The sequence below is a fragment of the Sebastes fasciatus genome, chromosome 22 (assembly GCF_043250625.1).
Source record: "Sebastes fasciatus isolate fSebFas1 chromosome 22, fSebFas1.pri, whole genome shotgun sequence".
Taxonomy (NCBI): domain Eukaryota; kingdom Metazoa; phylum Chordata; class Actinopteri; order Perciformes; family Sebastidae; genus Sebastes; species Sebastes fasciatus.
The window spans coordinates 10,249,554-10,274,357 of record NC_133816.1 but is presented as its reverse complement, the minus strand read 5'-3'; positions in this window follow the sequence as shown (position 1 = coordinate 10,274,357).

The following is a 24,804-nucleotide window of genomic DNA, read 5'->3' as shown; positions in this document are numbered from 1 at the left end:
AGGCTGGGCTGTTTTTGATTTCAATTGGCACCGGGAAAATCCTCCCCCTTTTCCTTGTTCCCGTTCCATCTCGCTGAAATATTTACCGAGTGTACACCCATTCATCTGCGGTGATAACAGGGGGGTGTCTTCGTTAGGTTTTTGCTTGGCGGTTTGCCGGAGGGATGCACAATCAAAGCGGGAATCGCGGACGAGGAACAATTACAGTGTGCTTGTGTGTAGGTGAATGGCAGCGATGAAAAGCTCATTGTCAGCTTTGTGTGCCAGCTGTGGCACGGGCAGAAGATTTAAAAAGGCCGAGGAGGATGAGGAGGTGGATACGGGAGGTGTAGGCTGACCTCCGTGGGGAAACGCTAACCTTTCCCCAAGCCAGAACGCGGTGGCGTCATGTTGCTAGGGTGGAAATTTGCTTGGCCCGTCGTGTTCCTAAATGTAGTGGGGGTGGACAGCACATGGGGTATAAACTGGACTGACTGAATGACTGGCTGCTTCCTTGTCAATGTCTTCTCAATGCAAGCTTCCTGACAGTGGGCAGAGAAGGAGGTCAAGTCTCCGATGTGATACTGCCCCTCCGCATCTTCCTCGCCATCCGTCCCCCTCCGCCCCCTTCCTACACCGACGTCCCTGTTTATTCCCTTCCATCACCATAATACCAGTCATTTGTGTGACGCTAGAGCTCAAAACCTGTAATTTTCAGGAAGTCAGGCGGTTGCGAGAGTGAACATGATTCATCCCAATGCATGTTTTTCATGGAGCCTAAAGTACATTAAACAAGACTACACTTTTATTGCCACCGCGAGGCAATTATGCTCATTACCCAGCAGGAAATACAATTATTGGATGGACCATAATCCTTACAATTATAAAAAAAAAAAGTTGTTAGGATATTTCAGTCCAGACCAGGGGTCTGCAACCTGCAGCTTCGGAGCCACATGCGGCTCTTTAGCTCCTCTCCAGTGGCTAAAAATGGAAATGAATAACTGTTTTTTGTTTACATTTTCATTTTTATTTATCATTGTTGTAGGTCTTTGGTACGACGGAGTATTAGGGCCACATTGAGGAGAAAAAATAAATCTGAGATTTCAAGAATAAAGTCATAATATTACGAGAATAAAGTCAGGTTTATAAGGAAAGAAGTCGGAGTATTATGAGAATAAAGTCAGAATATTAGAGTGTTATTTTCTTTTTTTCTCGTAAAGTTATGACTTTATTCTCATAATATTACAACTTTTTTTTGTGTAAAGTTATGACTTTATTCTCATAATATTACAACTTTTTTTTGCGGAAAGTTATGACTTTATTCTCTTTATTCTCAAATGTTTTGCAGCTCCAGACACTTTTTTTTTTTTTTGCCTAAAATGGCTCTTTTGATAGTAAAGGTTGCTGACCCCTGGTCTAGACCAACACGCATTGCGATCCCTAGTTCATGAAATACACACATGCATGAAGCTGAACACGCAGTACCAGATTCCAAGTACTGGCATGATTTTTTTGTAATTTATGTATAACGCAGCTCCTCTGAGATGCCTCTCTCTTCCGTATCATGTTTTGTATGAAGTTATGTAATTATTTTTCCCCTTTATTTTCATGTTTGTCTCACTCCTCCCCGGAGTGATTACTCAAGGTTTGAGCCGTGCTCTTACTCCTGAGTCCTTCGCATCGCCGCTTTATTTATTCACCTTCCGGTGAGGCTCGCATATATATCGGTACCTATATGTTGAGGGCGGAATTTTAATTTCCTGTAATTTCCCCTGCGTTGACATGTATGGGAGTGACGTGTGGCAAGCAGCGGGGGGAGGTGTAGGGGGGACGACGACACAGATGTGGATTCTATCGAGTGACAGATGAAGAATGGGTGTGAAATTGACACTCAAGTTCACTCCCATCAAGTGTCAGGTCCCTTACATATCTGGAGGACACGTTGTACCCACCGCAGAATCAGAGTGCGAAAGCATTATCTGTTTTTTCATTTTTGTTGCTGGAATTGGAAGTCTTAGTCGATGATATGAGCTACTATTGAGCAAAGCAACGATAGGGATGTGGAAAGTAAGGACACCTACTAGGGATTTGAAGTGAGCTTTGATTTAGGGCTTTGGACTTCTGGATTCTGTAACCTTAGTGTGCATCGCTTCGCAAACTACTTTGTCTCTCTGCCTAAAATCATCTCCCTCCATTAACTTTATTCTCCATGATGTCACATCTTTTCAGTCTCTTTTCTGAAATATGTCCTTTTGAGAAGTGACCCCCTATACCTCCAATTCAGGGTAGCATGGAAATGTTTTCATTTCTCACCTTATTTCACACATTTTCTTTTCAGAGAAAAAATGGCAGTTAATTCAAATGGGCTGTGGAAGCACAGTGTTACTGTTGAAACTAGGAGGATTACAATGTGTGACTCAGTGCGGCCTGGTCTACTAAAACAATTACATTCATCTATACAATAAAACTGCATTGTCAATTAAGATTCAGGGGAAACATATTTTTGTAAACGTATCACATTTGGTTTTTTTCGCATCACAAATACGTTTCCAAGCAAAGTCTGCAGGAGTTTGCGTACAGGGTGGAGGTCAGGTTGGATGGATGGGTCAAACAAACCAGACAATTAGACTGTTGCCAGGGTATTGAATAGGCCTTATCAGTCGCTATAAGTCCCATAGATGTGGGTCAATAGGGGCCTACTACGCCCACTAGTATGTTTTATCTATTCACATGGTAGATCACCGAAAGACGGTAAAAGAAGATGACAGCGACCTCTACCAACTAGTAATTATGACAGGAGCAGAAGCGGAAGTCTGGCGCTGTATTATAGACAGTGTGAAACCCCATGAGGGGTGCAGGTCGGGGACGATGGATGGCACACAAAATGCAGGGTTTTCACCCGAGAGACCGGAGTTGGCATGCCTTGTGAAATCAACAATGTGTAGTTGTCAAATGTTTTTTTTTTCTCACATTAAATGTTATTTATGCAAGAAATAGGCATTACAGCAACATAATATTGATTCATATTTGATCAGCGCTGCCTAGTTTGACTGTTTGATCGGAGTTCGCGAGTGATTGACAGCTGCCTCCATTGAATGAACAGCCAATAGGAACGCTCTCTTTCTGCACTGACATGTGATTGGTCAAAGTCTCCCGTCACGTACTAGATTTTCTAAAAGCCTGAAAACAGCCATGGGGAGGAGTAGAAGTCTAGTTATCTCTCAGAACACTTGGATTACAATATGCTGAAAGGTTATGATGATGCCAAAAATATTCTACCAACTGCAACTATAAGTAGAGTAAAATTATATTTATTTATTTTTTGGGGGCTGGTAAAAAAATCTACCTGGCTAGTACATTTTTTCATTTACTGTACCAGCCACCTTAGCTGGTAAGCCAAACAAATTATGTTGGACCCTGCTTGTGAACATGCTTCCGAACTATTGGCAGTGCTAGAATGTAAAGTGGTGCTGGCAGGACTACTCAATTTAGCGTCTTTTGTGTCCATAAGTCACCACGGCATTCGTCGTCTGTGGACCAGCTGCTTGCTTTAACATCACAGTCACAATAATTAAAAACCTCTGATTTCTAATATTCGAAAAATTCTAGTTTCGTGTGCACGCCTGTGTGTGTGTGTGGCAGCCGTTATCCTTGTGTTTCACAGCCTCATGAAGCACAAGCATTGAATACACCCACTCCCCACCTCACACACCCTCATCCATTATTCACACGGTGGACAACGCACTCACATCGACTACACACTTTTTAAAAAAAAAAAAAAAAGGCACACTGCTTCAGAACTATGCAGATAATACCTGCTTGACTGGGAGAAGCACAGTTGCATTACAATATGTCAATATCCAAAAGCTCACAATCTTTCATGCTCTGTATTATTTGGAAACTTTTTACTGCCAGCGCTGCAGGGGAAGGGGGAGGAGGAATAGAGATGTTCCAGTTGCCTCGAGGGAATATTTTTCTGCTTCTATCACTTCTGTTGACAACGATGTGTGCAGCTTTTTCCCTCTCATTTCCCCACCGGGCAAGGTCACCTGCATCATTTGCATTTCATGGAACTGTTTCTGAGGGGGAAGATTCTGATTTGTATTAATGTGCATGTACGTGCCACTTTGTTTTTTCTGACATGCCCTGAATATTCAGCACCATCCAGGGGTAAAGTCAATAAATTCACTCGGATTACACGAGTGCAGATATGGAGTGGTTTATGCTATGGGAATAATCGGCTCGGGGTTGAATGTGTAGACTCCAGGTACTACAAATCAACAAGTAGTTGTCCTTGAGAGAATTTTTTTTTTTAGACTTTTCCAAGCATATGGTGTTCGGACTGCGTGTGTGTCTGTATGCATACGCACATACTGAATTTAATTGTGTGAAAGTATGCATATAAGCTGTGTTGTAACGCCTCGTTAACAGTTTTGTGCCCGTAAATCTGTTTCGTACACATATTGCGCCTCTTAGTGTTCAACGCAAGGAGATGCATCTATTCACAGATGGATAGAAACACCACAGCAGATGGGAGAGAAGTTAACTGTGTTTTTTCACTATCCGGTCTTGAAACATTGCCAGCATGCTAGCTGTGTAACATATATAGTGGTTCATAGGTCTTTCAACAAATAGCTCACAAAATTGCTAAATAGTAGACAACAAAAACATGTAAATAGTAGAGCTGTCAATGTGATAACACGTTGACGCAAAATTGTTTTAACGCCACCAATTTCTTTAACGCAATCAATCTTTCAGAAGAAAATACTGGCATTATATGAAACTAGAAAATCTAAGGAATCAATTGGTACCAACCATGTCATACTAGCTTGCGGCGAAGGAAGATAACGCTACAAAGTTACGCCAAATTTTGGCGAGGAAACACTGGCATGGCCATTTTAAAAGGGGTCCCTTGAACTCTGACCTCAAGATATGTGAATGAAAATGGGTTCTATGGGTACCCACGACTCCCCCGTTTACAGACACGCCCACTTTATGATAATTACATGCTGTTTTGGTTGCCTGTTGGGCTCGAGTTCACCATGTTATGATTTGAGCATAATTTTTTTCATGCCAAATGCAGTGCATGTGAGGGTTTCTGGACAATATTTGTCATTGTTTTGTGTTTTAATTGATTTCCCATAATAAATATATACAAACATTTGAATAAAGCAAGGGTTTTTGCACACTCCCATGTTGATAAGAGTATTAAATACTTGACAAATCTCCCTTTAAGCTACATCTTGGACAGATAAAAAAATGTGTGATTAATCGGGATTAAATATTTTAATCGATTGACAGCCCTAATAAATAGATCTGTTTTACATTCATCATGGTAAGGAGGAGTTTCGAAAACACATCGGAGATCACAGAGGTTCCCATAGGAATGAATGGACTCGACTTACATAGGTAGACAGAGCTATGGGGAAACGAGGCGTAAATGCCTGAAAGAAAACTTAGCTGATGTCGGTCTGTGTGATGATATACTGAATATGAACAGCAGCCAGTGTTACAGTACGTACAGATGTGAATATGAGTGCTGTGCATGGCTTTCCAACATTGAGAGGCAAATAAAAAAACAGGTTTTGTTCAAGGGACATCAGTGAAATTTTTGCATTTTGCAGGTTATCCCTGAAAATCGCCCATTTCCTCCAACCTACAGCAATCATGACCGAATATGACACAACACCTCAATTTCATATCCCCAGCTTGAGAGAGAGCTTTTCAGTGGCAACACTACCCCTCTCTCTCCAAGTTCCTTGCATCATCAAAAAGTGAGCCCACGGCAAACTCTGGCCCCGGTCATTGTGTGTGCCAGAGCGAATGGATGCCCTGGCACCATTCACTCCGCACAGCCCCGCTGGCCATGACATGCTAGTGATCGTCATACTCGGCTAATCGGCAGAGTGGTGGGTGAGACGCCAGAGATGGAGCCAGCGGGCCAACATGATGCCCTCTGGTGAAGTTGAGTCATTTTTCACATGGGAGCATTTTCAATGCTACAGCTAGAGATATTCTAAAAATTAAAAAAAAAGCCTGTAAAGGTGGAGCGAGTTCCTCTAACCACGTCGCTTTATTTAGAGATTCTTAGGACTTTTTTCCTGGTTTCCTGGTTACTACAGGTTAACTGTTGAATAATCCTGAATATCACTGCACTCGTATCTCCAATGTCGATATTTTTCACATGTATTCACTTTTGACTGAACATAATCTCATTCATTATGTTTTGAAAGGAAGAGAAAAAGGACTTACATCAAAAAGGATTAATCAGGACAATCTTTAAGGACACCGAGGTCACGTCCATTATGTCCAATTCCATTTCTCACACAATGGCGCCATTGATTTTAAAAGATGAATCGTCTTTAGCTCCTTCTTTAAAGCCCGCTCCATATGTTTGTCGAGCACCATTAACTATGAAAGGGTAAAGAATAAACGGACTTTGGTTCACCTCCACCCTATTTCCACCATCTCTTTCTGCCTGCAAGAAGATCTAATTAATCTTTCAGTTGAGCAAAAAATAAAGTATGTTACTCAAAAAATAAAAATCTGTAAAAAATGAAAGATCAGAAGATCAGGTTTATATTAGACACACACTATTTGTAATTTCCCCCTGTTCCCCAGTTAGTGCAAACTCAAAAGCGTTCTCCCTGTTTCTCTGCTGTCTTAATAAATTCAGTTTAATGTCCATTTCTACAGCACACATTCCATCAGTACAGCAAGATGTTACACTGCAATGCATGGAACCCAAACACTCCTTCCAGAATTTGTGACACTAAAAAACTTTTTCCTCGCATTTCTACATAGGTTTTTAATGTGAAAAGAAATCAATAAGTTTTGTCTCAACATTGATCTTTCCAGTTTTTAAAGTAATATGCTCATTATTTTGTACAACTAACAACACTTTTTAAAAGGTAGAGTGTTTAGCATTTAGGGGATCTATTGGCAGAAATAGAATATAAAAAAAAAAAAGTAGGTTTTCTTCAGTGTATAATCACCTGAAAATAAGAATTGTCATGTTTTTGTTACCTAAGAATGAGCCATTTATATCTACATATGGAACGGGTCCTCTTCGCGGAGCTGGCCGCCATGTTTATCCAGTAGTCCATAACGGACAAGCCAAACACTGGCTCTAGATAGGGCCATTCACATTTTCGCGTCGGCCACCGTAGTTCTCCCACATGCTTGGCACACGGGACAAGTTTCAGTTGGTTGCAATCTGCAGCCTCACTGCTAGATGCCGCCAAATCCTACACGGTAGACCTTTAAGTTTAGAGCTTGTTATGTTTAGCCTTAGACTGTATTTAAGAAGTGGACGTAGTCACCGTGACGTAATTCATTGGTTTGCGGGCTGCCGTTTTGAAGCCTCGAGTTTGGCATTTTGGCCGTAGCCATCTTGGTTCCAAGCAACCAGAAAAGACTGAGAGGGTGAAGCTGAGGACAACTGTCTCAAATGTTATAATTAAATTTCATGAATTGAAAACACACTGTGAAATGGTTAAAGACGAAAACACAGACAACTCCCAGACCGGACAAAGCCGTGGTGGCAACCAGTCAATCACAAGGTAGCCATGCCCTAAAGCATACCCTGCTTTATGGTCTATTTGACTCTAAATGGGAGTATCATTTACTAAATGAATCATCATGACATCATGCTGACGTGTGCTGTATTGAAGACTTGAAACTAGCGATTGAGACCATAAACTCATGTTTACAATGTTTACTGAGGTAATAAATCAAGTGAGAAGTAGGTTAATTTTCTCATAGACTTCTATACAGTCAAACTCATTTTTGCAACCAGAGGAGTCGCCCCCTGCTGGCTATTAGAAAGATCGAAGTTTAAGGCACTTCAGCATTGGCTTCACTTTTCAGAACAGGAGGTGGCCATCTGTGTCAAACATTGGGTCAGAATAACCATATTTAAGGTTGGGTAAGTAACTCTAGGTCAAAACAAACCATTGTCTTGGGTTTGATTGGTTGGAATGATTTTCTACCCATGGGTGCTGGGTAAAACTAACCCAGTATTGAGTGTACTCTATATTGAACCAGATTCTTAGTATGTTTAATTAACACTTTTGGTCAATTGCCCAGACAAATTATAGAGATAATTGTTACCATGCATTACATATTGATGAAGATTGGTATGTAGGTGTTGTAGAGTGAGACGTGTCATTTCTCACTGGCAACCTGGGCTACTAAATTTAGCTACTTCCACTCTGCGTAATTATACATTTTGGAATAATGAGGGTGAGATTATAAAGACCGTTGTTTTATCTTCGTGGAAAGATGATAAAATCACAATGAATTTCTCAGCTATTGGATGTATAAGGGAGTTAATCACGGCATAAGTTGAGGAACATTGTGCAGAAATAACGTGGCATCTGCAAGCTTTTTTAGACTGTCAACCTTGTTTTTTTTCCACCAGTCTCTGTTGGTGAAAGCAAGAGACAAGCATTATTAACTCCAAAACTATAATCCCTGCCACAGACATGAGCAAAAATACATCTTAAAAACATCTATAAGCTCATTATCTTTTTGAGTGTCAATGGGAATTGAAAATCGCCCGGATGAGCTGCAGGTTCACACGCGGCAGTGTAATGTCTTGACGCTGATGCGCCACAGATATCTATTTTCTGTGCAGCAGTCTCCATTTTCAGCTCAAAACATTCCTCTTTTTTTAAAAGATTTATCTTTCTCCTTCTTTTCTTTCCATCTTCATATCTAACGCTAATCACACCCGCCGCCATGCACACTTCTTAAAGGAAAAAAATTAGCTTTGAGCCACGCTGCCAAAGTGAAGGCGGCTGGATAACTTGCATTTCTTTATCAGGCGAAAATAATAATTAGGTGGGAAAACAACATAAACATAAACAAAAGGCTTACGCGCCTCGAGGCGCCAGACGATGTCGGCCTGCTACTTTTGCCCAAAGTTTACTTCAAGTTCAATTATTAAACAGTAAAAGCGTGTTTGACACTGAATAGCTTGGACACCTGAATCATATGACAGTTAGAGTAACACAAGCAATTAAAGTATTGTCCATTGACCGACATAGTCTGGGGTCAACACCAAACACTAACAGCTCATTTCAATTTGCACCTCAATTGAAGAGTGTAATGCATGTTCATTCATCACTGAAGGACATTAGTGGATCCTCTCCGAACAGGTTGCTCATAAGGTCACAAATGTGCCAGTAAATGTTTAGATGCTTCAACAGTTCTTTCACTGGTTTTGTATTTTCTCCTTACAGGGGAACTTATTGAAAACACCGGATGTGTTGGAACAACTGTTTGAAAAGAGAAACAGTGAGCAGTTTATTGAGTTTAATTTGTGCATCATCATGTATTGCTGATAAATGCTTGACATATGCTTGGTAATTGCCAGAAATGCCAGAAGAATAAGAACTTTATTTTGCTTTAACAATCCAACTACAGCAGAACAATAATAGTTTACCTATAGATTGCCAACAACTACCCACAAACTTATGGATGAAACCTATTTATTAGGGCTTGGACGATATACCTATCTCCCGATTCAATATTATCACGATACTTGGGTGCCAATTTGATATGTGTTGGAATTTGTAAGTAGTTCTACAAGTATTGTGATTCAATATTACGATTTATTGAGATTTTTTTTAACACTAGACCATGGGAAAAAGTTGTATCATACACTTCTAGGGACTTTTATATTGGAAAATATCTAAACTGATACAGTAAAACTGTTCGATTTTCAGCACGTATGTAGTGAGAGATGTCCTGAAGTTTCGGCCAACTGCAATTTGTTTTTGGTGACGGATACGGAACGGATATGACGTCACGTTACTCAGACTACAACAATAAAAGCGGTAACTTCCTTCTACCTTTGTATAGACTCAAATGAAGCAAATCCAATCCGTAGGTTCTTGGACACATCTACACTTAGCTTTTATGATATCCGATCACTATCTGATCAACCCAAGACACGTTAACAGTACGACTACAACAACTACAGTAAGTGCAAAGTGTGTAATTGAGATTGATTCAACAAGCCATTCAGATTTGGTTCCGCTTCCTGTGTCACATGCAGGAGGATTTTGGGAGGAGGTCTTAAAGAGACAGGCGCTAAAACGGAGCGTTTCAGACAGAGGGTGAATACAGGTCTATTCAGACTGACAGTGTGAGGAAAAATGTGTTTTCTGAACATTAAAGCATGCAAACCTGTTCTAGTTAGAACCCAAAAATTCAAGTGCAAACCTGGAAATGAGCATGATATGTCCCCTTTAAGCAACTTTAATCAAAGCCTGTGATGCCAGAACGAGTGTGATATTTTCCAATGACAGGAACGGCAAACCTCTAATGTGTGTTAGAGGTTTGAGGTTTTGCTCACATTGTTGTTGAGTGCTTGTAGTCTGAAGCTATACATCTCAGCACGTCACCTCCCTGGCAACACTTCAAACTAATTTGCAAACATCCATTTGCATTGTTCCATTTGCATTAACACAACAGTGGACTTCATTACAGCTCTGATAGGACAGCAAAGAGAAGGGGATGAGAGACAGCGAGTTTGCAATATGCCACATTAAAGTCAGAACGGAAGTAAAGGAGTGAAACTTCTACTTTAACTTTTTCATCTTCATCTCATCTCATCAATGCACCGATTTTTTCAGAACCACATGGCTATCTTGAATGAAGCTAAGTGGTGAGTGAGAGTGTTGTGAAAATGGTCGACAAACGCCGCTTTGTTTCGTGTACGTATAACAACGGCTTGTATAATCCACAGTCCTCGGTCTTCCGGTTTCCCTTTTGAGTTATTTTCTTCTCCCGCAGGCGCAGAACGTGCAAGCTAACTGGCCATTGGCTGTAGTCTTTGCAGAGGGTTGCAAATGCAGCTTCTTGGCCAAGACGAAGGTGGCGTGAGGCGACGCAATAGTCGGCGCTGGTTCTTTGATGTCGGCTTGGTGGGTCTGGCCTTTACAGTAGTTACAAAACCACTGAAAAGGTTGCCATTTTAAAAACAAGTCAGTTCTGTCCAGTTGACTGCTCGATTACATGTTCAGCTGATCACTTTATCATGACAACACCACTCAGGTCAGAGGCCACCGTAATACTGTGTCGGCAATGTTGTACTACACTCCCCTGTGCTTTGAATGCATATAATGCCATGCAGAGCACGGCTAAAGCTTGCCAATTATTGTCTTAAATTTCTCAAGTCAAAGAACCCTAACGGATATGTGCACTTTGAAAATGGATTTGTCCAAAAAAAAAAAAAAAAAAAAAAAAGTATAGGGAAAGCTTTGGTGCTGCAACAATTGTTAGAGCGACTCACAGTGAATAGTGAATGCTGCATGTTAATTACAACCTTTGCCTAACGTTTGTAAAATACAAGCCGGTGTTCCATTTGTCTGCCAGTTATTAGATAACACCGCGAGGTGCACATATACACGAGACCCCGGCACGTTGCTTAGAATGCTTAATGAGTCGAACATCACATCAGGCATCAGACACAAAAACAAACTGTGCTCCCACAATTACGAATTCATGGATTTCTTTGCTCAGGGTGCAATGTTATTATTTGTTGTGAATACCCCTTTTGTTTGGTTGTGACAAAACAAAAGCGTGGCACGAACGCTTGCAGATTTTTAACGGTGTTATATTGGGGTGGCTTTAGTGTGATTAGTTGTTAGAATGTGACTGTAGACATTTCCAACTAGTAAAAAGCCACAGAATGCTAATCACCAGGCTTCTCACATCAGTGCCAGTGACAATGTAGCCATAGTAACACTGGCAATGAGGCAGCGACTCAAGTCGCTGTCAGTATGAATGATTAGGTTTCATTTCTAGCAAGCAACTTTTTATTTTGTATTTATTCTTTTTTTTGTTTTTTACAAATCTATAAACATATCTAATCTGTGCTGTGGGTACAAAGTATTGTCATCCAGAACGACAGGACTGCAATGAGTCTGAAATGTATTGACTGTCAGAGATGTTGATTACATCTCATAGTATTTTTTAAGGCCTTAGATTATTCCAATCACCTGATGGAAATTCAAGTGTACAATATATTAAATACAGTATGTCTTTAAAGAGGACCTATCATGCTTTTGTGCTTTTTCCTTTTCCTTTAGTTGAGTTTAATTTAGTTTTTTTCATGCATGTAAAAGGTCTGCAAAGTTACAAAGCCCAAAGTGCACGCCAAAGGGAGTTCCTCTCCCCCACAGAAACGCTGCTCCTGAACTGCCCAAAACGCCTTGCTTGAATCCCGCCTTTTCTTCCGTAACCTGGTGATGTCACAAAGTAATTGCAAATAATTTTTTTCAAACATTAAAGCTGAGGTGGGTGGAAATGGAGCAAATATGATTAATATTTTTTTTTCTTCATAAAACGGTCACTATATCTGTGAACTGCCTGAAACGCCTTGCTTGAAGTCCCGCCTTTTCTTCTGTAACCTGGTGATGTCACAAAGTAATTGCAAAGCATTTTTTCAAACATTAATGCAGCAGTGGGTAGAAATATGGGGCAAATATGATCCTCATCTGCAATCCTCATCTGCAACCGCTTATCCCGTTAGGGGTCGCGGGGGGGCTGGAGCCGATCCCAGCCGACATTGGGCGAAGGCGGGGTACACCCTGGACAGGTCGCCAGTCCATCACAGGGCTGACACATAGAGACAGACAACCATTCACACTCACATTCACACCTACGGGCAATTTAGAGTCAAATATGATTAAAATATATATTTATTTTTTCATAAAACGGTCACTATATCCTGACAGTTCTGGTAATCTGGAAAAAAAATCATGTCCTTTCCCCGATGTCAAACATGAAAACAACCAGTAAGAGCTGAGCTGGAGTCTGCCGTCTCTGAGCAGCTGTCAATCACTCGCAAACTCCGATCAAACTAGGCAGCGCTGATCAAATATGAATCAATATTCTGTTACTGCAATGCCTATTTCTCGCGTAGAATGTTTTCAGAAACATCTTGTAGTGTACTGTTTAGCTATAAGATGAGAAAGTTTGTGACCCAGCAGTCATGTTGAGATCAGTTGAGGAAATACCAAGCAACGCCCACCAGCCGGAGCACAGCCAATAGGAACGCTCTCTCTATGAAATGACCTGTAATTGGCCAAAGTCTCCCGTCACGGGCTAGATTTTCTAAAGCCTAAAAATGGAGCCATGAGGAGGTGCAGAAGTCTTTATACAGGAATATAAAGAATGTTTGCCCAACGATGCCAAAAACATTCTACCTACTGCAGGTTTAAAGCATGTAATCATGTGCTAGTAGAAACCCGAAATACAAGTATGGAATAATAGGTTTCTTTTTAAAGTCAAGTCTAAAGTGGTTTTATTGGCTTGAGTACAAGCTACCAACTAAAGTCTCTGCCTCTATATCATAAGTAACCACATTTCCCTAATGTATCATTGAACCCGACAGTTATTCAGGAGAATGAAGTCCAGCATCCTTTTTTTGTTTGGAGAGGTAATTTATTCTCCTCCTTGGATAAATTGCATTATGCATCTCCTTAGCTGTTGGAGTTTTAACATTTATTCAATCTTTTAAAGTCAAGTTTTTGTAAGAGGCTTCATTTTTTTCAGCGATGTGAACTCTTGCGTGGCTGCTTTGTGCCAACCATCTTCTGTCTGCAGCTTGTCATGCTCAATTTGTGCAACTCCCATGTAGTTAAGCACTGAGCATGTCACTGCCACTGTCTGTAACATCTTTCCCCAGGGCACACACACACACACACACACACACAGACCACTAGCATCACGAACAAAGGTAAGGAGACAAAACTGAGCAGACACACACACACGACAATAAATCCACACAGGAATGAAATATCAAATGCCGCAACAGACCATTTATATAGACACACACAAGCTTTTTACACTCATCTCTGTGGTGCATTTTTACTCTCGCTGAAAAATATAAACTGTTATGCTTGGGCACAGCTCATTATAATGCAAATATAGGACCGTGCTGGTTGAACGTTTGCCCATAGGTTGACAAGAACAAACGCGATATGGAGATTCTCCCTCATTCTGCTTCACCTAGAAAGCCAAGGGCAAATGGAAATGGTTTAGTGGGGCGGATCGGCCCCAACATAACCCTGGCAGGGAACTTTGGTCTCCTCTTTAATTAATGAGCGCCAGTGTTTTTGGAATGTAAATATGCAACTAAGCAGACAGACGGTGCAGTGAAGTGAAAAAGCTTGACTGCGGGGAATGTGCATACATTTGACTGATATCATTGATTCTTGATCAAATGACACAGTGTGTGAGGCAGATAACTTAACAGATAATCCAGCCTTGTTTCCACTGGAGGAAACTGTTTCGCTGTCTCAAACATGAACGTGTGTATAAGAAGTGGACGTAGTTACCGTGACGTCGCCCGTGGGTTTGTGTACTACGGTTTTGAAGCCTCGAGTTCGGCCTTTTGGCCGTCGCCATCTTGGTTTCTTGCAACCAGAAGTGACACAAGAGGGTGGGGTTAAGTACAACCAATAACTGAACAAGACATTTTTTAGATGACCAAAATGTTACAACTAACTTTCATGAACTGAAAACACACTGTGAAAGGTTTAAAGTTATGACACAAAAATGACCGGACAACACCGTGGTGGCAACCTAAAGCATACCCTGCTTTATCGTATCGACCGTAATTTACAAAATGAACATCATGCTGTATTGAAGAAGACTTGAAACTAGCGATTGAGGCCATAAACTTATGTTTACAAAAATTTACTGAGGTGATAAATCAAGTGAGAAGAACAGTCATTACTTCATTTTGCAACCAGAGAAGTAACCCGTTTAGATGAACATATGTATTTGGACATATTTTTAAATATTATGTAGCCGTGAACTGGGGTTTCTTCACTGCAATTTGTAACCTCAGAGACTAATGTAAGTAATTAATGATATGTCTCCGATATGGTTCTTGGAAGTGATGCTTGATTACTACTGTATGTAGTTAGCTAATTAGCTCAACACGCCTACTATTGCAGCGTATGTTAGAGCGCATAGTAATTTCACCAATATACACTTTTGCTTTTGTGTTTTCGATTTTGGAAAAGGCTAAAAACTTTACTTAACTTTAGTTCTTGGACTCTGTCATGTTCTTTCCTCTGGAACTGTTAAAAATTGAAGAGGTATTAAGATCCACAGTTATAAATTAGACAAATATAATAACTTCTCATGGAGGTCACCATTAGCAAACAGTGTATGAATATAGCAGTTAATAAAAAAATCACCAGTGTAATGTCTATAATCTCAATTTTCTTTCTCAACCGAGAGACATTGGGTTGTTGCATTAAATAAAAGCATGAGTGATATCCTATAGTACATTATTCTGTGGGTTTTTATGAGTGATGATTACTTCCCCTTGAGGCCTATGGATCTTTTTTCCACAGATATAAGTTGATTGGGTGCATTAAAACATTGTCCAACGAGCTTGCTGATGAAGACTTTCCCTCTCCAGGTTTGGTCAGCAGAAATCGAAATGGAGTCCCTGAATTGAACGTGTCAAAATGAGACTGAATTATGGATCGTCAGTACCAAAAGGCATTTAATGCACCCGCAGGCTGAGGCAAATGGAAAGTGATCTCCTTTTCACTGAGGGACTCTTAGTGAAAGGCCCAAAAAAAGTATGTCCTATGTCATTTCTCAACCACTTTTCCTTGACCTCGAAGGGAAAATGTCAAGGAAAGATGTGACGGAGGATGGTCCAGTGTACCCTATGTTAAAAGAGACAACAAAGGTAGCATTTAGAGGATTCCACCAGTTCTTATCATGGCTCCCACTTGATACTTACGGGTCATTTTACTTAGTTAGGAACCTTCCTAAGCTAAACAGACTATTTGACCGCAGCCTTACTGTATTTAGTGACTTCAAAAAACATTACTGGTGGCCCTTTGGAGGCAACTTAGTTTGTAATCGTATAAGAGATGGCCCATGGGTAAGAATAGCTTTTAGTAGTGTCTTTATCCGGGCTAAAACAAAAGACGTGTAGGCTCACAATGATGAACTCTCGTAGAAGAGTTTAGGTTATTTGTGTGTGTGTGTTCTAGCCACCCAATTCTGCCTCTAGGACAGTACTGTGAATAATACGGCTCTTTATTATCCCATGTAAATAAGCAGAATGCGTTCTTGCCGAGGCAATATTTGCTGAATATCTACAAAAACAACAATAGTCCCCTGCGCCGTATCCCTGTGAAACACATTTATTTATAAAATGATGATAATACAACCATGAAGCCAGGAGAGCCAGAAGCCAATTATTTATCCCTTTGCAAGAAAATGACCCTGCGCGGTCAAACAGGTAAACTGATGAGGTCAATCGCTCTCTTGGAGTTTTCAAAAAAAAGGTGCTAAACGGGCTTCCGAGAGGGGAAAAATTAAAAAAGCTGAGAGGAAAGGTGTTTCTTTTTTTTTTACAAGTCAGCAAGTCCCCCCAGCTTCAGCCCAGGACTCCGGGGCCCTGGCGCACATCACCGAGAAGCTCACTAATGAGGCCAATCTCGCTATCCGAGGCAAGCCCCCCCAAAAAAAACTCACAAGCCAGCACTCTTCAACTTATTTCTCTTTAGGGTATTATGCAGGAAATAGATATTCTCGTTTGGCTGAGCAAACAAGGGCAACTTTAATGAGATTGTTTATGGTTGACCCTTATTTTGTCTGTTACATTGCGATAGGTCTGCCCAAATTTCTTAAGCGCGCCGAGAGGTATCGCCATCGCCATCGCCATCGTCATTACATCCCCAAATTACGGTGACAGAAAGAGAGAGAGCTATTATTAGGATGTGCTATGACAGTGAGTGACGTTTACTTATAACCAATCAGAGCATTTCAGCAACATGTCCCCCCTAATGATTAATCTCAGTCGGAAAAAAAAATGGAAATTCTGAAAAACACGAGGCGGAAACACACCCCAACAAAGGCTTTCCCCTTCAATCAATATCGCATCAAGTAATGAGGTATCAATTGGATCACTCCATCTGGCAGCAGCGATGACGAGAGCGGTATTCCAGTGTGCCCGTTGGCATGTACATCCTCTGAATGTCAACTAGGTTCAGATTGCTGCGACTGGGTGATCAACTCATTAGATACAGTATAATGGACACATTCTTTGCAAAGATGGTGATGGCCTGTCTGCCTGTTGTTCCTTCCTACAATACTTTCTTTATCCCCCCCTGCCTCCCTATTGCATAAATGATGTCCGTTTAGGCATTAGTTATATTGGCAGATGCCTGCGTGACTAACTTTTTTTCCTCGACTGTCACAGTTCAGGCTGTTCTCATACACTGTTCGTAGTTATGAAAAGTAATGCACTGGAATTCTTATATATCCCGTGAAATTGTTTCATATTTGATCCACATCATGGTGAACCGGGAAGTATAAAGAGCGACAAACACCAAATAGGGAGGTCGTGATGGATGGGTGGGTCAAAAGACACAGTTGTTCATATCCCCTGTGAAAGCAGAAGTCAACGTTGAATTATTTGTCACATAACTTACTTAAGTAACGCCAATTCCGCAGTTATTTTAACCCAAATGTTCAGTTCTTTGTCACGTAACTTCTGTAATTAAGTAACGCCACTTACGTAGTTATTTTAACCCAAACCACGATCTTTTCCTAAACTTATTCAAGTTGTTTATTTAAAAGACAGAAGTTTATTTTGAACTGTATGTATGTAACGAGCAGAAATTGACATGTGTTGCTGGACAAACGAACTACTCGTATGATATCTTATGAACTGTTGTAGGAGGATGTGTGGTACAGTGTTGTTCTTGTGTATATGTTGAGTACATGCAGAATGTAGAAAACAATGATTAGAAATAAGTGTTTTTAGAAGATGGAAATTACATGAGATTGGCTAGTTAGCAGCTTGAAACGGCTGATTAGCATTCTGTACTTGCAAAATGCCACTCTGAATATGAACAACTATAGAGTTTGTGGTTACACTGACAAAATAAAACTCAAAAATCCAAGGCAACAGACTCAAGTTACATCCACTTAATGTTGGGCTCTATTTTTTAATTATGTTTAAATGTGTCACTTTCTGATACAGCTTTTGTTGTATTGACAGCAGCCACATTCAGATTAGGACTAGTGTTGCCCATCACATCTACATCTTGGCGTGACTGATGTAGAATCAGTGAGGGGTGTGTTGGAAGTGTCTACTTATCATCATCATGGCTTGTGCTGAATTAGCGTGTGACACATGTATAAAAAGACTTGTAACAAGCCTCCATCATGTCGCTGTCTTCAGATTAGTGAGTGAAAGGTGTAACGAGCACAATGGATGCCGGAACATAATATGCTAATGAGATAATGTTTCGTAAACAACAAGAATCAGTTGGACGTTTTAGTCAACTCATCACAAGTTAGGCAACTGAACTCATGATTCTGAATATGATGAGTAGATTATCTAAATACTCTTGATTTCAAACCGACAAACCTATCCCATTACCCTGTGTTAATGATACAAAAATTAATAGATTTAATATAATTAATTATGCTATTTATGCAATGTTTTTCATGCCTTCTACAACTAAAGAACATGAATTGACAGAATTTGGTCACTTTGTTTTATATCACCAATGTATACTCATACAACGGTTCGTATGATATATTACGAAAAGTTAACATTAGGTTATTCTTCGTGCGTTTTCCTACCAATGTCCAGCAACACGTGTCAATTTTCGCTTGTTAAATGGATACAGTATTTTCAAAATAAACTTCCGTTTTCACAACTACTTACGTTTTAGGTGTGGCTTAACTTAAGAGCGGAAGTTATGTGACAAAATTAGCTTTAGTAGTTCTAAAGCTACCGAAAATGAAGTTACTGGCATCATATGAAACTAGAAAACCCTAAGAAATCCATTGGTATCAACCATACTTTACAGACATGCCCACTTTATGATAATCACATGCAGTTTGGGGCAAGTCATAGTCAAGTCAGCACACTGACACACTGACAGCTGTTGTTGCCTGTTGGGCTGCAGTTTGCCATGTTATGATTTGAGCATATTTGTTATGCTAAATGCAGTACCTGTGAGGGTTTCTGATCAATATCTGCCATTGTTTCATGCTGTTAATTGATTTCCAATAACACATATATACATACTTTTGCATAAAGCAATCATATTCTCCCACTCCCATGTTGATAAGAGTATTAAATACTTGACAAATCTCCCTTTAAGGTACATTTTGAACTGATAAAAAAATGTGCAATTAATTTGCGATTATTCATGGACAATCATGGGATTAATCGTGATTAAATATTTAAATCAATTGACAGCACTCTGTGGGATACAGTATATGCTAATTGCAGTGCATTGCTACGAACGGTGTGTGGGAACAGCCTGAAATCACAACTGAAGTTTCTTAATTGTCAAAACTCACTAACTATGTGTTGAGGCAAAGGACTAGCATGATTTCTAACAACTTGTAATCTTCATTAATACTAAAAAAATACATAATTAGACATTTTAACAGTGTGTTGCCTGACTGAAACAGAAATGTTACACATTGCAAAGAGAATGCAAAGAGGTCATTCACCTCTCCATCATCTAAAATAAATGACACAATAAAGTCTAATCATTTTTTTGTATAGCTTATTTAGTTGACTATTCAGAAACGAAAATGGATCATAATCTGCTTAAAAAACTGGGAGAAATGGCACCGCAACACAGCACACTCAGATATGGGTATGACATCTGAATTCTCTTAGGGAAAAAATGGAAAGAGGGGTGGAAAGTAAGGTCACCCCGACCTTTACACATTCTTCACCTGGAGACCTCATTGTTGTCTTTCAAACTCCCACTGAGCCATTCAAGAAGATTTGAAAAAAACAAACCCTATGAGTCTGTGAGCTTCTATGTTCTAAGTTCTTATTGGTTTTAGACTCGACTAAGATGCAGCAGCGGCGGCAGCGGCGGCAACAGTGCATCTAATAATAACAGGGCCTAAAAATACACAGGTAAATCTCTCCTCGGTAACCGCAGGGACCCGGCTCCACCGTCCACCGAGGGAGCTCGCTGACTAATGAAGTTGGGAAGCTTAGAGCAATTAGACACATCAAAGCTCGAATCTGAAAATTAATTAGGCTCTCCTCTCTTTCGGAAGGAGCATCCGCTCATGCAGCAGCTAATTAGCATACCGCCATCAAAAAAAAAGCACACGCAGGTGCCCGTGTTGTTGCTGCTGCTAAGACCACTCTGAGAAACTGATCATGTTTTATGGACAACTAAAAATAGGGGGGGTGAATTATCAAAACATAGAGAGTGATGGATGACATTTCTAAAAATCTCAGTTACAGTGACATGAGGTTCTATTACTAAAAAGCCTCCTGTGGATTGACTGACTCCGCTCATCAACGGGGACGCACTGGAAATTTTAATGTACCGTGAAGGTCTCGGCCGGCCCTTGAAGTATTTAAGTAGTGCCATTTAGAGTCTGTGTGGGTTATATTTGCTTGCAGAAGATGACGCGCCGCGTGTTGCAGCTTTCGTAATCGCCTCATGTTTCCGGTTTCCCCTCAAACCGTGTATCAAACGGCTTCCTTAAACTTGGGTGTGTCACATCAAAGGGACTTTAGGGTCTCTTGTTAACTTTTAATGTCAAAAGAAGCGCCCGGCGTTCACTGAACTCGGCGGTCGTTTTTTTCTCAGAAACTTCATTAGCCACCCCGAATCCGGCTCTCTGCCGTGTGAAGTCACATCAAAGCCCGGGCAATCACATGCTCATTCACACTAATGAAGAGCTCCTTCAAACACAAGTGCTCATTATTAACGACACCTGATTTTAAATGCGAGGTGTATTATGTAAATTACACCCCCCCACTCTCCTCTTTTTCTCAGCCCTATGCTAGACGCTTGTAAATTCTGGAAAAAAACATTATTTATTAATTTTCCTCAGATGTGCTGAGGGAGAATGGAGAATAATGGTATATTGAATACTTTGTATTATTCCCGTTTTTCTAGCTCGTTTTTTTTTTTGCGATGATAAAAAATAGGTAAATAATGCATAACTTCTCATTGATCTGTTATATGACAGTAATCAGGGGCTTCTTAACCTGTTTCCTCGTGGTAATATATTAATCATTTCCCTCAGCCACTCTGCTGTGAAAATTAATGTAGCCCAGTATGTTTTCCCTTTAGGCTGCACTTTGATTAATGAGCCTGGGTTCGTTCCTGTGCTGCTCTGCCTCGACAAGGAAAATGCATCCCAATAAAAAAGTTGCAAAAAAAAAAGTTCACAAAAACTATACCCACGTCCATCAATTCTGAAAAAGTTGATCGCGGGGCGAGTAATACCAGAGTTGTTTTGTGAAATAGAGGAGACGGAGCATTCGAACGGTTTCTCTTTTGGAGGTGATGATGATGATTCAAAAACTCGGAAGCCAACAGGAATTGAGACACAACTCAGGTTTTTACAAGTCAACGCAGCGGAGGCCCCCAGGAAAACAAAGTTCAGACCCAGGGTGGGAGATAAATCCCAGCTGTAGACAAAGCCTGTATTTCTGTGTCCCTGCAGTTTTGCTCTAATCTGTCTCTCTCAGCCCTGTAAGCTATTAAAGGCCAGACAAAGGCAGTCCAGAGTTAAGCACCCTGCGGGGAGATCTTATTTACAGTGTAACTGCCACTTTGACTGCCTGCCACCTCGGTCTTGCTCCTGTGCTTCCTCGTTTTTTCCCTTTCGTCTACTATTTTTTCTCTCTCACTCTTTCTCTCTTTCTCGTCTCGTTCTTTACCGCTTCCATCTGCTGCTGTGGGGCTTTTAATCTCGAGCAGCTGAAATTCCATCTTTCGGGCTCGGGCTTGCCAGTTCAAAAAAGGCTCGGTGTTCAACTTCTTGTTTCTGACTTGGCGTTTAATGGAACTATTGTTCAGTTTGAGGCATATCCCATTAGGTGAGGCTGAGAGTGGAGAGAAACATAAGTAATAGGAGAACCGCTCGAGCCATTTCTTTCAGACTCGCCACCATTAAGGAGGTATTTCCCCACCCCACCACCACCCTCAACTACACATCTTCACAGCATATAGCAACAAGTCGAGATTTTGGTGCAACCAGATTTGTTTTGTTCTCTTGCCTTCATCGGTTTCATCTTAATAAAGTTTTACTTCCCACTGTCTGGCGGTGAAACTATTCATTTAAGAACTACTCCAAAAGTCCTAGATACATATGTGGTATCCAACCTAGGCCGGAAGCCAAAAAAAATCAATATGACGACACTCAGCTTTTCTCCAAACTGTCAGCAAGAAAACATACCCGGGGATGAATTCATCATTTGCATAGTGTGGTACCTTAAAACGGCCTGACACAAGTAATAAAAATGTATTAGCTTGCCAGGACATGGGGGGGCTATGTTGTTGCTGAGTGTGTTGCACCTCGCAGTGCTGAATAAGCTACGGCTACAAAACTTCCTCCCCGGGTTCGTGACACGATTCCACCAGGAATTGATGTTATAATTGTGAGACTGACACCTCGTGTGTGTTGGTGTTTATTGCCAACACGTCTCCACCACCCGGGCACCTCGCGCTTCGCCAGCACTGAAATTGTTCCTGTTGCTGTAGAGCCTTAGGCTACAAAACTCTCTGTTGGTAAACACTCTTATTCAATTATTACTGGGGAAAGAATAAAGTTGTCATTGGAAGATGGTGTCAAGGTAACAGGAAGAAGTATTTTTGGGGGAAAGTGCGTCATTTATTCGGCGTCAACCTCAGCAGTTCCCAAAAGGCACCAAAGGCAATAATAATCACCACGTATCCCCGGTCTTACCAACATGCTCATTATCAGCGGATGTAAATAAGTCAATTAGCATTCAGACCGTCGACTTCGCAGCCGTGGCCCAGCTGAAATAGGTTCGTTATTTTCTTTCCTTTTTCATTCTTATTCCAATAATAACTAATAAACAAGTTTCTCACAGCAGCTTTGGGGTATTTATGAGGAACACAAGAAGACACCTGAATTGAGCATTCAGCACTATGCTTGTTTTAAATATGGGTTTGTGTTGTGTGAATAGTGGCAAATTATGAAATATCAGCCAAGGTCATAAACAATAATAGAAATGTCTTTACAGTTCAAATTAAATTTGAAAAATGAAATATACTTATTTCTACTTTGACTTTTTTCCAAACATTCTATTACTTTATTTTCCAACATACTATAATATGACTCTTGGACATACTACACCATTACTTTTCTTTTTTTACAACATTTCTTTATGACATACTATATTCTAACTTTTTACCATACTATGACATTTTGCAGGACATTTTCTCGACATATGTATAGTAGAACTCTTATGATATTTTTTATGGCATACTATACTTTGTTATTTTTAAGACATGTTGATGTTTTCGGTCATCGTCGTTGGTTGATCAGGATGTGAGCACTGCAATTTAACGGGAATGATACATATGCATGTATGACTCCATCAATTATTCATTAAAATGTTTAAAAAAAAGAAATTAAGTAACTACAGTATCAATTAATTGCTAACTAACAGTACATGATAGTCACTTACTGCAAACTACTGAATACCTAACTTTTCATGGGCGACACCGACTAAAACAAACATACTGAACAAACTGCACCGACTTAAGCCACTCTTGACACCCCAAGAGCCACACAGACAGCATAATACTATAGCACAATACCCAGGGACAACTATAAGCTGTTTATTGATAGGCTTTGGTGAGGCGACATGTCAGCAGATCAAACAAAAGCTCAGATGAAGTACCTCAGAAAACAGCAGTGACAAACAGCATTTCTCCAGGCCTATAGCCAAAGATTCACTACATGGCAACGGGTTGAACACAACAAAATGACCTGGCTCAAAGACAAGGCTAACATGTTGCCCGAACATAAATCATGGTTGTGGCTGCTTTTTTTTTTGCTTTTTAAATGTACCTCTTCACTCTTTTACTCCTGTCTGCACCTGAGACACGGTGGGCAAGGTCAGTCATTGTTCAAACATCAATCGCTCAAAGACTGGCAGCTAAGCCTCACCCTTATTCTGTCTGACTGGTCCTTATGACTACACAAAGGTCTGAAAGGTGCAAGACGATGACAACAAGTGTCCCGTGTTCTTTTAAATAGCATCAATGTGGTGGATAATGTGTTTTGTTTTAAAAGCTTCAGCAGTGTTTTACGATTCATGAGAAGTCCATTTTATATTTTGATGAAAAAACAAATTGTTCTTGGAACGTGTAGCCGAACAGCGAGGATGTCTCCTCACACAATACACACTCAATTTGCAGAGAATTACTTAAAATTGGGCAGCGTTTGACTTAGTAGAAAATGTAGGACAGACCACATAGTGGGTGATGTGTGAAGAGGTCAATTGCTGGGGAGGCACTGGCTGTTCTGAAAGCCAGATTTTACTCAAATTAAACCCTTGATGATAAAAAACATTTTTCTAAACCATCAATACAACTCATGCGATGCCAAGCCCGGTGACTGATGGAGACCAGGAAATAACGCACTTAACAGTGAGCGTGATACATCAAATGCACGTGAGCATGCATAAAAAAGAAGAAAAAAAATGCTTTATCCTTCTATGGCTTTGTCATATTAATTCAAGGCGAGTCACACATGGGAGAGAATTAGCATACTGTCCAACTCATTGCCAAAAACTGCATTATATCGAGTAGATAAAGTAGGACAATGCCACTGTCTGAAACTATTTTGAACTGAAATAAACCGTACAGGTGGGAAACCTTCCAAGACACAGTTGAAAACAGATGCAAATACTGATGTGCAACCTGACTAAAATTCCAAAACAAAATATTTGATATTGTAATTGGCTTTCCTTTCCAAGGACAACCTCCAATAAACTCCACAGAG